The 22,214-nt window shown below is 41.0% G+C and overlaps 1 protein-coding gene across 10 annotated transcripts in view; it reads right to left on the bottom strand.

Annotated features, from left to right (window-relative positions):
• Positions 1–22,214, bottom strand: part of LOC147697229 (F-box-like/WD repeat-containing protein TBL1X) — a 929,968-nt gene that overhangs the window by 599,165 nt on the left and 308,589 nt on the right. The window lies entirely within an intron of this gene.

Raw genomic sequence — 22,214 nt, 5'->3', positions numbered from 1 at the left:
TGCATTTCCACATACAAGTTAGCATCTCCCCTTTCGGAAAAGCAATGCTGAATCCCGAAGAACTAAGGAAGCCGGCGGGCCGTGGGGGCATTGTAGCTCCCCTCACGGTCCCCCAACATTTTTTTATAAAACCCGGGGGATAGGGTGCCTGGAAATATTAGAAATTACTGATAGGGGTTATTTTTTTACGGTAAAATTACAAGTCGCGCACCCAGCGCAGCACTTAGTGCGGCCCCCTGGTGTGCACGTGCTGGATGCACGACTCATAATCTGTAGAGTGCGCGACTCCTGCACCTTTGATGCACAACTTCTACGCATTTGGGACTCTGCATTACTTTTCCACATCACGAGTTACTAACATACTAACATACAACTCCCCATGTGGAAAAGCAATCTGATTTTGAAAGAGAGAACAGATTTCCTTGCTATGGGAGTGCGGGATGGACACCCCAGAACACTGCAGGAATCGGCCCTCCCACAATACAGAAAGCCCCGGGGAGTGTTGGTCCCAGGGGCTTTGGAGACCTTACAGGCCCCCTCCCTGGCCATACTTTTTTTTGTAGCCCCAGTGGGTAACGGGCCCTCGAGTACTCCAGGAGGGGAGCCACGTAGTCTCCCTCCCACAATACATAAACCCTGATGGGTGATGGTCCCGCTGCTTTCAGGATCCTTCGACCCCTCCCCCCACCATTTTCTTTCTTTTTAGCCCTGGGCGGCCTCTCTGGGCCACACATAAAATTATATAATTTTGCCCCCGGAATTTAATCCCCCGGAGACAAATTATTTTTTAAAAAACCTGTTTTATTTTATTTATTTTACGGCACAGTCCACGCACCATACACGCATCTCGGTTTCTAGGACCCCCTAAGCAGGTCTAGAGGGTAAAATAATTTCTACCCTGCCCCCTTTCTCTGTTGTTTTGAACACATATTCTCTGACTTCCTCTGCCTCGCTTCTACCGAGGCACAAAATGGCTGCCAACAGTTCCTGTTTTCGAATATTTACAACCGCTTGACAGCCAATTAGCATTGAGAGCTTGATTGGGACGGTACGCTTATGCTACAATGCCAATCCTCGGATCCACTGCACCCATAGATATATAAATGACTTTACCGTAATTTTCTCAGGAACTACTGAACAGATTGACACCATATAAGCAGAAGGCACAAGTCGGAACTGAGGACTACCTCTCTGCCTAATTTGGTGTAATTCCGTTCAGCCGTTCGGGCTGTAGCCGTGGCTTAAGGTCCTATGGGAAACTGCATGGGGAAAACAAGTTTTGGGACCCCCCTTTTTTCTCGGCCCCCGCTTGACCAATCACCCCAAACTTTCAGGGAAGAAGCAGAAGAGCTGGCCAAAAGTTTGGACAATTTGAAGAAGATTCATCAATCAACGCCAAAGTTATTGCCAATAGAATGTTGCGGTTTTCCTATGGATAACAGGTCCTATTACTACCGCCAGTAGGATATGTATATATACGAGCCTCCAACATGAATGTGGCCTTAAGGGGGTAGAATATTTTTTGAACACCAGACCAGCTGAATACGCAATGCGTAATAAGATGTTATTATTGTTTATCACTTGGTGCCTAAATAATATTTTTTTCTCTTTTGGAAAGGATCTGTTCAGACAGAAGCAGGGTGTGGCCATGGGGGCATGCTTTTCCCCGAGCTACGCGTGCTTGCACGTAGGGCTCTGGGAGAGGCGGGTCTTCATGGCCAAATACAGAGACATCTTTGAACAGAAAATTATTTATTGGCTACGTTTTATCGATGACGTTTTTATGATTTGGAAGGGGGACAGCAAAAGTGCGCAGGACTTTATTGATCAGATCAATGAAAATGAGTACAACCTACATTTTACCTCACATAGCAGCTCCACGAATGTTGAATTCCTAGATGTACACATACAGGCAGTGGCCGACAAATTAATTACAAGCGCTTTTAGAAAGCCCATGGCAGGCAACGCATTATTGCATGCAACCAGTACGCACCAAAACATCTAATCGCAAGTATTACCTTTGGAGAACTCTTGCGATTAAAGCGCATCTGCAGTACACCTGAGGAATATGAGAAATGCAAGATTGAGACCTTAAATCTGTTTAGAAGAAGGGGTTATACAGAAAGTGTCCTAAATAAAGCAGTCCAGAAAGCCAATAATAGATCCAGGGAGTCTCTACTTCCAGTCAGCCATGATAATGAGATAGACAAAGGTGCTGACATGGAGGCACCCAGACTGATTACAACTTATAGTCTGCAGGAGCGCAAGATTAAAGCTATTTTAACAAAAAACTGGCCCATAGTATTAACTGATAACATCTTGAAAGAAAGATTACCAGAAAAACCAACGGTAACTTTCAGAAAATGCAAGACCATGGAAGCTCATTTATCTAAACCCGTGGTAGAAGGGGCCTCCGCCAAAACGTGGCTACCTGTAAAACAGGAGTTTTTAAAATGTGCGACCTGCCAAGAGTGTAAATTCGGTGTCAACACCTCAAAACATACCACACCCTTTGGAGAACAAGAATTGACCATCAGAGGCAATTTTGATTGTCGCACAGATTATGCAGTGTACATTCTCATGTGCACCCGTGGGCTCAGGTACCTTGGTAGTACCAAGCACCAGGTGCACGTGAGAATTTTGCAGCATATTAGAGCCATCATTAATTGCGATCCGGCTTATCCGGTTGCGCGGCACTTCAAAATTGTGCACAATAAAGACATCAATTGCTTGAGGTATTTTGTTATTGATCATGTCCCTATGCCTAGGAAAGGGGGCAATAGGGAGATTCTCTTAAGACAACTGGAAACTAAATATATTCTGAATCTCAATAGTAAATTTCCTCATGGTCTGAACAACACAGAGGATTTGCATACATTTTTTTAAGATGATTCTTTGATTTCCTACTATTTATTCACAACCATCCTCTTATATTTTAGAACTGAGAGAAGATATTGAGAAGAAGGACGATTATGAAAAACACCTTTTTCCGCCAACTATTCGAATTTTCCTGCAGGCGTTCAGTGAGTTATATCCTGATATTCTTGGACTAGACAGTTGGTGGAAACGTAAAGGGATGGATATGAATTATATTTATACCTCTCCCTGAAGTAATGCGGAAATGAACTGATAGAATTATATTGTCAAACATGTATAGATCTTCACTGTTATTTTATGTAATATTTTTTTAGGATTCACTCATTTTTTAAGGACACAGCACCTAGCACTTTGATTAAATTTAGGATTAATTGGAACAAGCACTTTAGTGACACCTGGGATCAAGTGTCGATTAATTACATCTGGGAGCTAACTTATTTTGCAGATTTATGTACAGAATGGGATATCATGCATATATAGCGATTTTGCACATAGCAAATGCATAGAGGCAGCAGTTTTGCACATAACCTACGGTATTTAGCAATAGACAAGTGAGTTTAACATGGATTATTGGGATTTAGTCAAAAATTTGCTATAATTTGCACATGTGTTTTTCAGCATTTAGGCTGTAATATTGCACAATTAAAAGTGATTTATTAAATGCTAATGTATATATAGTTGTAAAGATTTATATATATATATCTTTTTTTACTGTACAGAATATTTTATCATGTACATAGATATAAATAGTTTAAAATATGTATAATTATTTACAGTGCAAAAATATTACTATGTTAAGTTATTGCGCAGGTTTGCACGTGTCTGCTATTTGCACCGTTAATGCATTTATGCTGTTAGAATTTGTGGAGACAATTTAGCCAATCAATCAATCACAGACATTTATAGAGTGCACTACTTACCCGGAGGGTCTCAAGGAGCGCTGGGGGGGGGGGGGGGGGGGGAGTGCTGCTACTGCTCGAAGAGCCTGGTCTTGAGCTTCTTAGCCAGGTTCTGAGCTGGGATGGTGCAGTGAGATAAATAACGGTGATGGATCAAGCCCTGATCTTTGGACTGGGTAAGAGTGGTCTGCTTAATTCAGACACTCTGTTCATCACCACCCCCTTTTCTGAATCGTTTTTGGCCACTATAGGTGTGGCAGGGTATACTCAGACATGAGTCCCTTTCTCACTGCACCATCAGGATTCAAGCAAGCCGGGCCGAAGACGGCTGAAATGCCAGAAACCGGTCCCCGGTAGCTTGTCTTCTTTCTGGTGAAGAATTGGCTTGGTAGTTTAGTCTGCCCTGTTCCCATGATGCACTGGGCCAGGGACAGACTGATTTGCATATAGCCAGGTTCTGAGCTGGGATGGTGCAGTGAGATAAATAACGGTGATGGATCAAGCCCTGATCTTTGGACTGGGTAAGAGTGGTCTGCTTAATTCAGACACTCTGTTCATCACCACCCCCTTTTCTGAATCGGGTTACTCGTAAGACAGCAGTTGCGGACTAAGCCCGGGCTATATTTCCCCCTTCCTGGTATTCCCTTCCCCTGAGCACAAAACCCCTCACTACGGCACTAGTTAATTTGTGTGTCACACTTAGTTGGATCCTCACTCCCTCACCCGCAAAACACTAGTAATATCGAACAGACAACTGATATACCGTTGTCTTTTCTCTGTTTCACTCGAGAGGCAAAACGGAACCCGAAGGAGATCTACCACGACGGAAACCCGACAGAGGGCGTAGAACTGCATCTGCCGAATCAGGGATCCGGAAGGCTGCGAGAAGCCGTTCACCGCGAGGAACGATAACAACCCGGAAGAAAAGCTCAGACTCTCTATATTTCAAAATAATACCCACAAAGACTAAAATTAGCGTGTTGCCTATTCCTCCCGCGCCTGTAACATGTTAGTAAATACTGCTCGTAAAAAGAAGTTGCCGTTCACTACACTTACACCAGTATGTTTTCACTTTCTATTATCACGTGGTGTTCAAAGTGAAAAAAATGAGTACTTAGAAATGCCTCGTACACAGATGCCTGTTATGTGATCAAATGTAGCTTCTACCCGAAACGCGTCATGACGAATAAAACCAAGAGGAGTTAATAAACCTACCTGTGTACTGAAGAGCTGTCTGGTGGTCCGTAATTTCTGCATGCCGCATTGGAGAAGCAGGAGTAGTTCGGATATATATATATATATATATATATATATATATATATATATATATATATATATATATATATCCAAAGAACAGCTCTCCAACAAAGAAGCATGAGGACACAGCGGGGAGATTGTCGGGGGTTCTTTATTCAGCAGCTTTTGTGGCATAATGTATTTCTGCTCGCATGAGCCTTCCTCAGATGCCGTAGCTAAAAACAAGGTGAGTCCAACTTCCTTCTTGTACTCCTAGGCCCCTCCCATTGTTGCGAGGTCAGCAGGCTCCTCTGATTGTGTTGCAGCTGTAGTCTATTGTTCCGAACTACAGTTCGCAAAATTCACCTCTCCAGTGAGACCAGGTGCGGAGCTGCGGTGATGTCCTACAATGGACGCTGAATTGCCAGTCAAGGGGGGAAGTTTGATGATGTGGCCAAACCCCAACGCTTGAATCGAGAACTCCCTCGAGTCCCCAACGTTCTGCCCCCGAACACACAGTCAGGCTGGGCTGTGAATCGGTGATACCGTGATCCCTTTTCCCCGTGCAGTCACGGGCTATTATGCACAGCAGACACCAGCAAGGCTTGATCCGGAGGCGATCCTGCAGATTCCGATAACTCAGAGAAACGAGTGCCACATTGCCAGTATGCTGCAGGATACTTGTAGAACGAGGTCCTCAGAACGCGCACTGGCAAGCGCGTGAAATATCCAAAGAACACCTCTCCAACAAAGAAGCATGAGGACACAGCGGGGAGATTGTCGGGGGTTCTTTATTCAGCAGCTTTTGTGGCATAATGCATTTCTGCTCGCATGAGCCTTCCTCAGATGCCGTAGCTATAAACAAGGTGAGTCCAACTTCCTTCTTGTACTGCTAGGCCCCTCCCATTGTTGCGAGGTCAGCAGGCTCCTCTGATTGTGTTGCAGCTGTAGTCTATTGTTCCGAACTACAGTTCCCAAAATTCACCTCTCCAGTGAGACCAGGTGTGGAGCTGCGGTGATGTCCTACAATGGACGCTGAATTGCCAGTCAAGGGGGGAAGTTTGATGATGCGGCCAAACCCCAACGCTTGAATCGAGAACTCCCTCGAGTCCCCAACGTTCTGCCCCCGAACACACAGTCAGGCTGGGCTGTGAATCGGTGATACCGTGATCCCTTTTCCCTGTGTTTTTAGCTACGGCATCTGAGTAAGGCCCAGTCTTACCTTAAAATTAAGGATTTTTGTGATTGAAATATATATATATATATATATATATATATATTACCTACTGGCGGTTGCCAGTAGGTATATATAGTTAGGATTTTTTCCCTATGGGATTTTTGAAAATTCTATGTCTAATAACTTTGGCGTTTGTGGACGGAATTGGCTGAAATTTTCAGGAAAATGGCACATTTTGTTTCTGAGCAGCTCCTGAAAATTTGGGGGGGGGTTCGTCGAGGGGGCGCCGAGAAAAAAGGGGGGTGCCAAAACGTGTTTTTCCCATGTTAATTTCCATAGGGCGGTTGGCCTCACTTTTAGTCCGAACGGCTGAATGGATTTGCACGAAACTTGGCAAAATTGTAGGGACTGTTAGCCCGATGTGCCTTTGCTAGGTCTCAAGATTTGTGCTCCTGTGGATTTTGAGAAATTAACGTTCAAAAAAAGATATATATCTGTAACAGCGCTCCGGGCAGTGCTCCGGTTCGCGTACTTTTTGCGTAACGGAGCTTTGCGAAGCGAAGCTGATTGGCTCTCCGGTGTCTGTCAATATTCTAAACAGTCGGAGCGGCCGCCATCTTGTCTCTCGGTAGGATCGAGAGACAAGAGGAGGCCAAAACAAAGGGGGAAATGTCCATAAGGGGGCATAGTAGATCCTCCCTGACCCCCTAGGGGTGGGGAGCGTTCTATGAGGAAAAAAGAATGATAGACTTTTCAAATATTGTATGTTAATTGATTGTTTGTTTTGTTGATTTTTTTTTATTTACTATGTAACACAAAAAAGTTGCACAGTATATTTTAAGTCATTTTATATAATATCTTTTGGGTACTTTTTCAGCATTTTCAAATAAAAAAGAATAATGTCTGAAACAATTTTAACTTATAAAATTTAAATTTATTGCTCCGATTTCTCAAAATCTAAAAGTATTTGCAACATTATTTCATCTGGTATGTCGTCCTTTTCATTCCATTCTTCAATTTCATCAACACATTTAATTCATTCCTGGTCTACAGTGTCATCCAAAAAGTCTATTTCATCTTTTTCTTCCTTAGGATTGTTATCCATATTTATTTCAAATGAAATATTATTTTCCTTTGGTTGGGCTTCCATTTTCTTGCTGTAAATTGCATAAAAAATAATTATATCAGTAGAGATAGGGCACTGTTGGGTTTAAGTTCAGAGAAGTACTTGTGAGTTTATAACAGAGAAGTTATCTTTGGGCAGTGTATGGTTTCAGGCGTGAAGTAGTACTATTAAAAAGAGCCTGTGAAGAAGCCTAAGTAAATTCATAATTATACAAGCCTTTCTCAATGTTTAACTGTTACAGAGGGACATTATATAACTATCTGAAAATGTTTTTCCAAATTAATTTAAAGTGCATAACATACTTCTCCTTTCAAATGTATAAAATAACATCTTACCTTTAAAAAGAAGTTGAAGTTATTAGTGAAAATCCTATTGAAATGTACACCAGGAAGTAGTAGTCAAAATGGCTGTGTTTCCTTCTCTTCCTTTATATATAGTCAGGTACATAACCAATCAAATGTCAGGTAAAAAAAAAATGAAAATGAAAGTAACATTTTCATTGGTTGTCAATTCCAACACTTCAGATGTGTTTTGTGAAGTAATTTACCTCAGGGTATTTACAGAGGTCCACAAGCTAAATGGCTAAATGGATTACCAAATAAATTTATGAAAATGGTAGGGATTGGTATGTAGTATGAGCTAATCTATATTTGGTGAAAGTGTTTCCAGTCGTTTTTTTGTAAATTACTTTCCCACCTTTTTTAATGGAGCGCTTTCCGGAAAGCGCCCCGGTACGCGAACGAGCAGCGTTACGGGAGTCCACCATTTTGTGTTTCAGTCGAATTAAGATACAAGATGGAGGGCAAAAAATGTTCAGAATGGGTAGAAAGGGGCACGGTAGACGTATCTTGACCCCCTAGGTTTTCTGAGGGTGGCTGAGGAGGCCCATATGTGCGGGAAAAGAAATTTTTTAAAAGAAATCTCGATCGGTTAGCTTCCGGTTCGCGAACCAGGTAGCGCTCCGGGGAGCGTAGTTTGTTGAAAATTTGTGAAAAAAGTTAGAGAAAAATAATAATTGTGAGTGATTAGATGTAGGGTAGCTCTGAGAAGAGCTTTTGGGTTTATGGTACATTTAGGTATTTATAAGTAGGTACCAATGCACAGTCTTAAATTCAAAATGAAAATTCTGTTGCCCTCATCTGAGAAGTGAACTCCATCTCCTCTGTAGATATCTTGCATGCAAAAACGCAAGTTATTGTTGTACATGGAGCCCATTCCATGGTCTCTCATGTAAGCTGAAACAGATTTGTTTACATGCTTCCTCGACTTCTCAATTTGTGGACAAAATTGGTTCGACCACCTCCATTTCTGTCTTTGGCATATATTTGAATATACCAAGGCAGTTTGAGGAAAAAGTGCCATTAATTGTTCAAAGGTGTCCTTTAAAAGCATTTCTAGACCTACCCCAGTCAAAGTGCCCAAATCATTACCTCCACAGTGCACAATTAACAGGTCAGGTTTTGGCAAATGCATAAAGGTTTTCACCAATGGTATCAATTGGTGACATTTTAATCCTCTGTGGCCAAACCACTTAATTTCCACATCTTGTAAATTGAGGTTAGGTAAATTTCTGTTCTCAGCATACCTTTGAGCCCAGTAGATGTAACTATGTCCAACAATCCAGACAGTAAACATGGTGAGAGAAGTTTCTGCTGCAGTCAGATGAAGTGTGGTAATGAAATGGCAGATGAAACAGTAGGAGTTTGTAAAGAAAAAAAACTGTGGAGTTTCAGTGCTAATGATTCACTAGCAGTGATTGGTGGATTTCCATTTCTGAAAACAGAAAGTTAGGGTGCATGGATGTGTTCTTTGAAAGATGTAATTTGAATGGTCAAGGAAAAAACATTTAATGAAAGATTGCACTGGATACGCAGGTGCACTGAGAGTTCAGAGTTCAATTGAAACATTGTTGTATTAACTTGCAAACATCAGAGGTCTTTCAGGAGGTGGTTGCTATGCAAAAAAGGCAGAGAGGGCAGAGGGGGGAAGGGTTTTGATTTGAAAAAAGTGAGGGAAGAGTTTTGATTGGCTAACATGAGAGATATGTGTAATGAATATCAGCATTTCTGTGCTTTCTATAGCTGCAGCCTCTGGAGTGCATACTCTTTGTTCTGCTGAAGACAATTTGGTGTATTTCTGAGACTGTTTTGAAACTCATAAAGAATTTGCTAAGGTGAGAAAAGATTTATTTAATTTAGATAGACTATATTATGCTTTAAGGACAAAATTATGAAGAAAGCTGTGTTTTTAAAATGTTGCTTTGTCTAAAGTGTTTTACAAATAGATGTTGTTTCTTTGAGAAATTGTAATTGAGAATAATGTGAAGTATTAGCACTGTCAGGGTGTTTTTGTACATAGGAGCTGTGCAGTGTTTTCAAATTATTACTTGAAAATCGTTTTTGAGGAAAAGGAATGCTTTTAAAATTTATCACAAGGAAAAAATGGTGTCTGTTTCTTTATAAGGCATTTGAGTATCTCTGATGTTATTTTTCCCATTTTAAATTAAGAGCTTTCGCCGTGGGGCTTGTTCCTTGTAAATATGCTCCCACCTGTGCTTGGCAAATTTAGATTTTGATTCTCTGAGTTACATAGCCATGTTAAAAGTGTCCCAAAAAATGGTGCAAGGGCAATCAAAAACCCCTTTCATGTGTCTTAAGGACATTTTAAGTCATTTCCTCTTGAATGTAGGTATACAATTGATTTATATGTTGTGTTTAAAAACGTTTTTTTTTTAAATCAATTACATTTCTGGATATGTACTGCTAGAGCTTCATAGGTTGTTTGGGGCATATTTATAAGGCATTTAAGTGTCTCTGATGTTATTTTTCCCATTTTAATTTAAGACCTTTCCCCGTGGTGCACGTTCCTTGTAAATATGCTTCCATCTGTGCTTGGCAAATTTAGATTTTGATTATTTGACTTACATAGCCATGTTAAAAGTGATCCAAAAATGGTGCAAAGGCTTTAAAAAAACACTTTCATGTGTCTAAGGGCATTTTAAGTCACTGAAGAAACACAGGTGATGTGATTGTGCAATGAGGAAAAGAAACTCCACATTTTTCAATTACATCACCTGTGTTTCCTAAGTTTATGAATAACATTGTGCAGATGAAGTTTAGGTCTGTCCACGGACACAAAAGAGGTCTGGCCTTTGTTCAAGAGTGAAGTGGACATGACTTACTTCATTGGTAGGCCTTCACATGTATTATCTCCTCTGTACTCTGCAGCGGTGGTGCAAAAGATTTGCTATGTGGCGACATATTTTCAACTTGATGCATCTAGACAGATGTGTCATGCTGTAAAGTCCTGTGCCACATGAAACTTGCGTCAGGTTTCATATAGGTGTTTTGTTGCAGGGTGGGCATTCATTTGCATGAAAGCCCTGTAAAAGTAACACAGTGAAATTTAGAAGATTTCACTGAGTCAGCTATATAGCATTCCTGAATCAAATCCTTATGGCTGTTTGAAACAGGCATAAGGAGTGAAGCACCATGCAATGTGTGGCTTCCTCCTGTGCATTGCAGTAGACATGTCGTGTTTACGATGTGACTTGTGCAATGTGTTGCTTTTGCGGCACTGATGCGTGACGCATCTGTGCAGTTTTTATTTAATGGTGTTCCACAATGTAAATGTGCCACACCATGAGTAGCAGAGCAGTGGTGCACGTTAACTGGTGCATTCCTGGGGATGTGCCAGTTAATATAAATCTGTCCCTATACATTTAAGTATGTGCAGGGGACACAGAGTCGGTGAGGCTTATCCTAGGTTAAGAAGAGATGAGTCCTGTTTACTGAAGACTTAGACATAGGCCTCACCTCTTCAGCATCGCTGGACATGGCTAAATAATAGCTGCAAAATGATACTCTTGTTAAACAATTTTACTATTCTAGTCTCTGAGATTTGTGTCTTAGTCTCCAACATCTCATTGTTGTTCTCTTTTTTTAAAGATAACGACAACATCAAGCATGAGTGATAATGAGCAATCAGTTGATCTCGATCTTATCGATGAACTTGTCATTGAAACGTCAGTGGAAGTAGATCCCTTAGATCATTTCAATTCTGAGGATGATGAAGAATATGATGAGAATGCTGATTTGTCAGAATTGTATGATATAGGGTGGGAAGCTGATCTGCTTGAGCCTATGTAGTAAAAATGTAAACCATTTCATTTAAAATTAAACAAAAGTTCAAAAATAGTTTGTGTGTAGTGTCTTTATTAAAATAATCAAATATGCTCGTAGAATTAGTTCAGATTCACATATAAAACAACACAGGTAAAACAATTAGCAATTGCTACTATTTGTGATTTCTAAATTTGCCAATGCACTAAAAATTATTCTATGTTAAAATAACAAGCAGGGTGTTAAGTTTTTGATGACTGTTACTGATTTACTGTTTGGTAATAGTGATTAATAACATTTTTTATTATATTTTAGCACAGATTCAACTGCAGATTATTTCAAAATTTGAAAATGCCAACTAAGAATCAAATTAGAAAGGCTACAAGACATCAAAGACAGCAGGTCCATCAATTACTGCAGCAGTCCTCTACAAAAAAAACTTGTCAAGTCACCAAGAAAGCACCGGGTAAGACCACAAAATCATTCATAAGAAAAATTTGTAGTAAAAAAAGTATTTCTACAGAAAATGTTTCAGTCCAGAAAAAGAGAAGCAATTTAAACGGAAAGGAAGGGCCAATCAAAAATGTTACTGCTAGAGCAAGAGATAACTCTGTGCATGATAGCAGAAGGAAAGAACAGTTTAGGGACATTCGTAAACGAATGTTCCGCTACAGGATAATTGGCAATTTGTTAAAAAATATTAACAAAGGTCAACAGAAAGTGGTTTTTTATAAGAGAAAAAAAAAAGTTGAGAAAGTTATTGATCAGGCATTTGAAATTAAACGAAAGTTATTTATTTTGATAATCAACAGAATTAGGAAGGTAAACAAGGTAATTTATGATTTCAAAACAAATAGTAGATGGAAGAGAATAATTAATCGTAGTAATTTTTGTGATGTTTTCTCAGGAGACTGGATGCATAGTTCAAGTTCTGAGGCATTTTTTAATGAGGAGAGTTATTTCCAGGATAATGATTTGGTGCATGCAGTTGACACCAGTGGTCGAGCTTATGAAGTGAAAGATGGATGTCCAGTTGAAAAAGAAAAACTTGTGACAACAGAGACAGAAGAGGTGTTAGGTAATGAGGTTTTAGGAAGACGTCCCAAGGGTCCTGTGTACACCTGGAACTGTAGTAGTATTTGCAGTGTGCGACAGGATTCAATTGATTTGCTTTGTGATTTTGTACGGACATTTAATAAGAAAAGTTTGAAGCAGAAAATTAAGTTGTTGCAAGAATTAGATCCTTGCAGAGTGAGAGAAGTGACAGGTTTGCATGGTCATTCACTGGCTTGTCTTTCCAGGAGAGTATGCCAGAGTGTTTTTCATCATTTTAGGATGCTAGCAGTGCATCATAATAAAGTGAGGAAATTAGTTAGAATGTTGTATTATGCTAAGAGTCCAGCAATTATGCTTAAACAATTATGTGCTGCTCTTTTCCATGGTTCTGAAATAGATGTGAAGAATGTTTGTGAAGAAATTGAGTTTTGTTACTTTGGAAGTAAAGAGGAGAATGTTCAAATTGACCCAGAAGAAGAGGGTAATGTTGAAGATAATGTACAGGTTTCCAGTACAGATAATTTTCAGAAGGAAATTGCCACGTTTCAGGTGAAATCAAGTGAGAGGCCTAATTTCACTTGTGTGTGTTGTCGACGCACTTATTATAAGAATCAGACTAAGTTAGTGGATTTATATGCAAAAAGTGAAAGGGAAAATAATAGTGAATGGAAGGATTTCGCAACATACTTGATGGCAGAAAATTGTTTTGATTTGGGATCGGATCAACGTGTGTGTACTTATTGTTGTAACAAATTAAACCAAAACCAGATGCCTGCTAGGGCGGTTCATAATAATCTGGAATTGGTTGAGATTCCTTCTGAATTGAAGGATTTAAATACTTATGAATCTATTTTGATTCAAAGTATCCATCCCTTTCAGGCTATTGTAAGAATGGAGCCAAAGACAGGGAAGTTGCCTCCATCAGATTTACAGAGAGGATTAAAGGGAAGAGTTGTTTATTTGCCTCTAGATTTGAACAAAAACATTAACACAATTGGAGTAGAGAAAGTGGAAGAGGAACCTCTAGTTATCATAGTTAATGGTGTTCCGACAAAGAGTAAGAAAATATGGCAAGATTTAGTGGATGTTAGGAAAGTCAAAAAGGCAACATTGTATTAAAAAAATAATAAGAAGTACTATAAGAATGTATATGTTGCAGAAGAGGAAGTAAGTGAGGAAGAGGATAGCGATTTGTGTCCTGGTCAAATTGAAAAAGTAGAAGCCTCTAAAAAGGAAGAAATATATGAACATTATAGTGTTCATCCTTTGCATTCCAAGGAAGTTATGGGGAATGCTATTGAGTTGTTTCAAATGAAACAAGCCAAAGGGAGTCCCATTAGTGTTTGGGAGGAAAGTTTGGAAGCTCTGTGTTTCCCACAGCTATTTCCAACAGGTCAAGGAGGAAGATATGGTGAGCGACATCATCAAATTCCTGCTTCTGAATACCGGACTTTACGATTGTATGCAGAAGATGCTAGGTTTCGACAATGCATTCCCTATTTGTTTCATCTCCTGTTTGAAAGCTATCTGTCAGGACTGTCATATGCAGTGAACCACATCTTGAAAAGTGGTATACAGATGCGAAACATCTCGGCAAGGGACTTTATGGATAAAGTCAATGTCCAAGACAGTATTTTGGATTCTCACCTAATTAATCTCATGGCGTGTCAGCGTGGTACTAATGAGTACTGGTACCGTCGTCATGGTGATTTAAAATGTATGCTGAGGAACTTAGGAACTCCGACATGGTTCCTCACTCTCAGCTGTGCCGAGTATAGCTGGGAAGACTTACTTGAATTTCTACGAGAGGCAAATGGAAACATTGAAAATATTGAATTCAAGACACCCGGAGAACTGTGCTCTTTTGATCCAGTGAATGTATGCAGGTACTTCAATCATAGATTTGAAGCTATGATGTCTTTCATCATGAATAAGAAGAATCCACCTCTTGGAGAGGTGTTGGATTTCTTCTGGAGAAAGGAGTACCAAGCAAGAGGTGCTCCTCATATACATATGCTGCTGTGGATCAAGGATGCACCTAAATTTGGAACAGATCCGGATGACTTAGTGATGAGTTTCATAGAACAGTATTCTACGTGTGCTGTTCCAAACGCAAAGGAGAAGAAAAGCCTAAGAGAACAAGTTCTACGTTTCCAAAGCCATCGTTGTGGAAAGTACTGTCGTCGTAAATTCAGAAACAAGGACAAGTTCTACACCAAATGTCGTTTCAACTTTCCACGACCGGTGATTTCTAAAGGAAGAGTAAACAGTTTGATGTCTTCGCTGCGACATAATGTGATGAGGAAATCACCCAAAAACACATACAATTTGAAAAGAAACAAAGAGTCCAAGTACATCAACGACTACAACCCAGTGATTTTGTCCATGTGGAATTCTAACATGGATATACAGTTTGTGGCTGACAACTGTATGGCTGTGGCTCGGTATGTGACATCTTACATCACCAAAAAAGAAAAGACAGAATTGAAGGATATGTGGGAGGATATTTCCCATGAAAAGAGCCTCAGCAAGAAGTTGTACAGTTTCAGTTTGAAGATGTTGTCGCATCGAGAAATCGGAGCTTACGAATGTTCTGACCGGTTGTTTTCAGCAAGTCTCTATGCCAAATCCAGGAGTATCGTTTGGGCGAGTCTTGGTCTTGCTGCAACGCGAAATCGAGTTCTAAAACCTGTCCGGGAAATTGAGTATTTGAACGGGATGAATACATTTCCCAGCATGCAACACAAACTGCATATGAACTGTGAACCAATGAAAAGCATGCTTGTAGATGTCGAAAATAAAATTGAGTCTCTGAACTGCACGTACCGAGTTGCCTATGATTAAGGGGCAGGTGGCCCCGAAACGCGTCAGGCACTACAGCTTACCTGTGAGGAAGTGGGGAGAAGTATCCAAATAGGCCGGATGGCAGGCTGAACACGAGTGTGTCCTGGAAAGCTCAAGGGCGTTTGTGATTCTATTTTGCAGCGCGGGGTCCTTACCGCGTCAGGATGCACAGTCTTCTGTCACCGTGAGCGGTAAACAGACAGGAGGGGCTGCGGATTGAAATGTCTTCGTCTGCTCAAGCGAGTGAAGCCGGATCAAAATGAATCTCCACAACTCACGGTATCCCACTTAGGGACTTAAATAATTGCTCGAAACCAGTATGTGACTCGGAGACTTGAACGGGATGAATACATTTCCCAGCATGCAACACAAACTGCATATGAACTGTGAACCAATGAAAAGCATGCTTGTAGATGGCGAAAATAAAATTGAGTCTCTGAACCGAGTTGCCTATGATTTAGGGGCAGGTGGCCCCGAAACGCGTCAGGCACTACAGCTTACCTGTGAGGAAGTGGGGAGAAGTATCCAAATAGGCCGGATGGCAGGCTGAACACGAGTGTGTCCTGGAAAGCTCAAGGGTGTTTGTGATTATATATATATATATATATACATATATATATATATATTTTTTTTTTTCAACGGCTCAGATTGCTTCTTTCTGTCCCCTCAACCCTTCGATAGGTGGTGCGAGATGCCAGCGAAGCCCACTGAACAACTAATGAAGTTCAATAAAGAAAGTATTTGCACTCTCAGGATCGGTACACTGCCAAAGGTTTATTCACCAGTAACGCGTTCCAGCTGTCAAGCAGCCTTGCTCACACACTGGCATATAGAGACAGCATCAGTTTTGAATACACAATCATGGAAACAAACATAGGACATCAAGTTTACAATCTCGAAGGGAAAACAAAAGTCATAATGGCATTACGTTACTGGCGAATAAACCTCTTGTAGTGTACCGATCCTGAGAGCGATTACATGCTTTATTGAAATTATATATATATATATATATATATATATATATATATATATATATATATGCACACCAAAGTAATCCCGTTACCAAGGGCACACTGTTGCACAGCCGGTGCGAGTTCACAGGGACGGGCTTTCCCTGAAGTAAATTCGCCTCCAAACAATTATACTCGCACTCGTCCAGGAATGTTAGATTAGCAGGTTTTATTTTATCATGGTGCCATCACAGCACACAGCATAACAACCTACGCGTTTCGATCACTAGATCTTGGTCACGGTTACAAACAATTGTCCTACTTCTCTTTCAGACTTTTATACCAGCTATTCATATCAGCATGATTATGATGCATTATGGTTCTGGTAGTTACTTTTTACCAACATTTCTATTTTTTTAAATTATTTTTTCACTTTTCGCATGGCATGATGTAGTGCTTAATTACATTTTCATATATCTGGCAAGATGTTTGAAACGTATATTAGTCACAGTTCATTTATAACCAAAGTAATCACAATTGCAGCGCTACTATCGCTTGAAGCAAGAATTTCTCAGTGTTTCTCTGATCAATATATACATTTTAACATATTTTGTTGCCTTGCATGTCAATCATTTATACCCATGTGGCAAAATATTTTTTATGTATTCGCAGGCTATTTACGGGACTCAGTGCCCTTGGTATGTCATATGCATATATTCAAGATCAAAGTTTAGTATGCTTTCTAACATCCGTTCTATCATTGCATACAGCCCTTATATATCACCTTCTCTTGCTTCAATTATGCTCCTAATTTATGCGCTTGTACACAGCAATGTTTTAGGACTTAGTGCCTCTGACAGTTATACGTAGCCCAATAAATTCAATATTCATTAATATCAGCCAGTTTTCAAGAAGATAGTTCAAATCAAAGGTGCACATAGAGTTCTTCATCCCTGTTTAATCCATATGGAATCTTTGTTTTAAATCGAATGATTAATCTTGATTCTAAACGTCGTAATGTCATTAATCTATTCCCACCTCTCTCTTTTAGTGGTACTGTTGCCAACCCACTGTAAGTTATGTTTTTCCATGTCTTTTTATCATGGGTCAGCATGTGTTTGGCCATGGCATATTTGAGATCACGGTTTTCTATTGCTCGGATGTGTTCCAATATCCTTTTGTTTAATGAGCAAATAGTGCTTCCAATGTATCTCTTGCCACAGAAGCATTGCAGTGGATATACAACATGTGTTGTTTTGCATGTAACTGTGCTTTCCACATTGAAGATCTTTCCCTTTAGGTCTTTTAGTTTTGATAGATTTCTTCCCACTTGGCACGCCTTACATTGGCTGCATTTTGTAAAGCCATTTTGTCTCCTTTGCAGCCAGTCTTTTGATTTCTTTTTATTCTCAAAATGGCTGTTAACCAATTTGTCGGACAAGGATGGTGCTTTTCTAAAGGTTACTTGTGGGTGTTTCCCAAGGTCCTTTCCAATGTCTGGATCTTTTTGCACAATATGCCAGTATTTTTCCAATGTCTTTCTTATCTGGTGGCTTTCTTTTGTGTACGTAAGTATCATTCTGATTGGTTTTTGTATCCTCTTTTGCTGAATATATTTGCTATATATGTGTGTGTATATATATATGTGTGTGTGTGTGTGTATATGTGTGTTTATATATAAAATGTATGTGCGTATATATATTATTTCAAGCAGGAGCTACTCCACTCAGAGCTTGCTTCTCAAACTTGTTTTATTTTCGGCACAAGAGTAAAATATGTGTTTTGTCCTCACTCAGCCTTGGTCACATGATCAGTTGGCCATTTTCCAGCACTTTATATTGCCATAATTGCATCATAAGCATAAAAACATACTGCAAAACCCTGCAGATATCCTGCATGTTCAATTTCATATGCACATTATTTGAATGATACATTCTTAGATACTTTTCAGAATATTGTAAACAATTCCATAGTGGTAGGGTCAATCATCATTCAAAATCACGTTATTTGAATGTTACATATTTGAAACAGTCTGTACTGGAAAAAAAGACAATCTACATATCAATTTTTTTTATCCCTAACAAACAATCATACAATCACATTAAAGGTGGCTCAAGTTACCTCTAATTAGTGGCCCGAGAGGCCTATCTCACACACATTCTAAAAAAACATCACTAATCATTCATTTATATATATGGGCCCTAAGGGAGCTTCCTTCTTAGACCTCTTACTATAGAAGCACATGGAGCTCCTCATCCACGTTCATCCCTACTGTTGCTATGCATCCCGAATCTAAAATAAACTTTGATTCCAACTTCCTTAAGGATGCTACCCTATCGCCCCTGGGGTCTTTTGCAGCTGTGTCTATTCCGAAGAACTTTACCTTTATCTAATTTCCATCATGGCAAGTATTAAAAGTGCTTAGCAGTGCTGTTGCTTTGATCATGTTAATTCTGGCTTGTCAATGTTCCAGAATTTGTTTATTTTTTCTGGAAATATGGTCAAGCCAATGTACCACTTCCCACGCGGGCACATAATCCCTTAAACAACAAAATCTTATATGAGATCAACTTAGTTATATACCATTTTTTGTGTATTCAGGCCAATGTAATCTCCTTTACATTATTGCTGTAGTTACAAGCTTTGCATTGGCCACAACGCTTAAACCCCTGTATCTGATTCAGACAGTTCTTTCATTTAGGTGAAAGAGGACTATGGACTGCCAAGTCCAACAAAAATGTATTTCTTTGGAAGGTGACCGCTGGATGTGTACTTATCTTATCTTCCAAGATAGGATCTTGCATCAGTACATCCCATAGTTTTCTCAAAATCTCTCTCAACCGATTCGATTTTTTCATATATTTAGTGATAAAATGAATGGGTTGATTGGTATTCTGTGTCTGTCTGGCTATAGGTTAAAAAAATGCCTAATCAATAATGGCTTCTGTTGGCAGAGCCGGACTGGTCGTAGCGGGCATTGGGCATTTTCCCGGGATACTGGAAGGGTGGGGGACGATTTTACAGCGGTGGGGGCCATTTTTGCAGCGGTGCTGCTACATCAGCCCCCAGTAACAAAAGCAGCAGAGGGGCTGGTCCGTCAAAATTGCCCAGGCTGCTTTGGGTTCCCAGTCCGGCCCTGTCTGTTAGGGCTTTGTTTGTATAACCTCTCACCTTTAACCTTCCAACCATCTCCTTTTTGGTCCTTTGATAATCTTTCTTCGCGCTGCAGTTGGGCTTTGCACATAAAAACTCACTAAATGGGATGCTTTATTTCAGGCTAGGTGGGTGGCAACTGCGTGGGTGTAGAATAGAGTTTCCTGCGGTCTTCTTTCAGAAAAGTTTAATTACCAAAACCCTATTTTCATCAGAAAGACAGATAGCTAGGAATTCAACACTTCTACTGCTGTGAGTCATTGTAAATCGTAAATTTAGATTGCTTACATTCGGAGCTTTAACAAATCGTTTCAAATCCTCCTCTGACCTGTTCCATACACCGAAAATATCGTTGGTACAGCATAGCCAAATGACAATTCTATCTTTCCACTGTTCCATGCCAGAACCCTATAGTACCTGCTCCCCCCATCAACAAATGAGCGCAGCTGGGAGATATGTGTATATATCTTTACTCCTCAATGAAATTCGAGGTAGAGCCCTTAATCATAACCTTTGAAGTGGAGTGCAAACCCTGTAATGTAACTGTCACCTGCTTCCGTCTACTCTATTCTTCCACTGCTATTTAGAGTTCGGAAATTTTGTAATTTGCTTTTGCACGATTATGCAATATTCATCAAAAATTACTGGACATGGGGGAGGAGCTACAACACCAACCAAGATGGCCGCATAGTCTCCCAGCTCCGCTGACCTCCGTCCTACGCTCTACTATCCTGCCACTTATCCTGATTTCCTGCCCCGGATCTGTGTGTGTGACCCGATTTGCACTCAGATGATGTGATCCCAGAGTTTCTCCGACATCGTGGAGCGGAGTAACGTCGAGGACCGATTTGAGGCCTAACCCAGCCGAGAAGCCGGGGTCTCCAGTACTGGCCTAGCCGGGTCCGAGTTGAACAACAACGGACTGTTGAATGCGGTTGGGTCCGGTCTCTGGAACATTCGGAATTTTGGGATTGCTCTGCTACCATCTGCTGCCTGGTGCTCTATAGGAGGTGAGGTGACGAGTGACGCACGGTGCTGTGTTGCGGGGGTCCGGCATCCATATCGCCGGTGCCCCTTGGGTTGGAATCTCACTACGCGCTACTGCACGCTAACAGTCTGTCCCTCATGGCTCATTCCTGTTCCTCCTAATCTTCCCCCGGAGAAGGCGCCTCTCCGTTGGGACCACCATGCCTGAAGAAAAATGGAGGCTGACGGGGCAGGCTCAAAGTGGCCCGTCATTGCGGACGGTGCTGGAGGCTCTTGTGGCACTGCAGGAGACTGTTAAAGCTCAGACCTGCAGCCTGTTGTTGGCGGCGGATGGAATCAAAGGATTGAGACCGGATCCTGACTTGACGCCCGAGACCCGGCGGCCAGCTCGCCTTTCGATTGACGCCCCGGTGGCGTACTTAGACCCGGCGCTGGAAGCTGTATTTGCCCCTATCGCAGTGGAGCTACCCGAAAGTACTGTGCTTGGTGACTCACTTAATCCGTTGGAATCCCCGGTTTTGCAACTGTCGGAACATTTACATGCTTTCCCCACTTCGGTTCCTTTTAATTGGTATTGTGAACTGTTTTGGACTGTGTCGACCCCCCTCCCCAGTCGGTCTATCAAGATGGCGGATGGGATAAAGCCTGGCTTCGGAGACGGGGAGGGGCATCTCTGGTACCAGCTGACTAATTTGGGACCTGCCGTTCTTTTTTCATCTGTGGACCCCTGTTCTGCCAACTTTTGTGTACCATTTGACGTTTTGAGGACAGGGCTTTCTTCCCCTCATGGACTCAGCGAATTTCATCGACGGGGCCAAGGCTGAGATTGTTGTCTGGGTTGTTCATTGTGGTATTATGGTTTACAGAATTGTTTTATTGAATTAACGGAGTCCGGGACGGGGTTGGTTAGGACGGGGGTGAGAGACCGGGAGTGCGTTGAATAAAGCCCTCCTCCATTTCCCCTCTTCGGTTGGGGTTTCATTTCTTTTTCTTTTTTCCCAGTTTCTTCTATATTTCGGGTTTCGGTTCTTGGGCGACAGGCACGCTGCTAGGGGGGTAGGCCGTAGTCATCTGCAGGGGTGCAGGGTGGGGGGTTGGGGGATGGGTGTTTTGTTTTTTATTTGTTTCTATGGCCTTTTTTTCCTTCTTATCTCTCTTTGGCCTTTTCTTTTCTCTTTTTACGGGTCAGTGTAGTGGGTTCATTGTTTGGTCCATCTCTGCTTTCACATCTGTGCCTCTACTCTCGTGATGTTTCGGGGCCATGGGGCGGGCATAAATGTTGGCGCGAACCGTAATAGTATGCTTGTTTATCCGGGTGTCGTCTGCTTAAACGCCACTGGCCTACATGAAAACGAATTAACTGTGGACACACTGCTATTTCGCTCGCCCCCACTTCGTAGCTTGAGATATTGTATGGTACCTGATCCTTCTATCTTATATTATAAAATGAAACCTTTTGTATCCTGTTTCCAATTTGATATGGCTTCCAACCAGAACGCATTGTGGATGTAGCGACTATGCTCCCTGGGAGGCTGGGTCTGAAGTTTTGATCGTAGTATTGTGTTGCAATTGCTTAGCGGCCAGCCCTGGGGGTTGTAGGCCCGTGTCTGTATCTGGTTGAAAATGTCAAATAAAGGTTTTCCAAAAAAAAAAAAAAAAAAAAATTACTGGACATTATTTGAAAAGCATTTAATACTATATCTAAGCATGAAGAGCTTCTGGATTCTAGGAAGCATTTTGTGCAGAAAATGTTGTCCAAAAAATCAAGTGCCATGAACAACAGCTGCT

This window comes from Lissotriton vulgaris, chromosome 8, assembly GCF_964263255.1.
Source record: "Lissotriton vulgaris chromosome 8, aLisVul1.2, whole genome shotgun sequence".
In the NCBI taxonomy this organism is placed as follows: domain Eukaryota; kingdom Metazoa; phylum Chordata; class Amphibia; order Caudata; family Salamandridae; genus Lissotriton; species Lissotriton vulgaris.
Note: the sequence above shows the minus strand (reverse complement) of the source record. Positions and strands in the feature narration are given on the sequence as shown.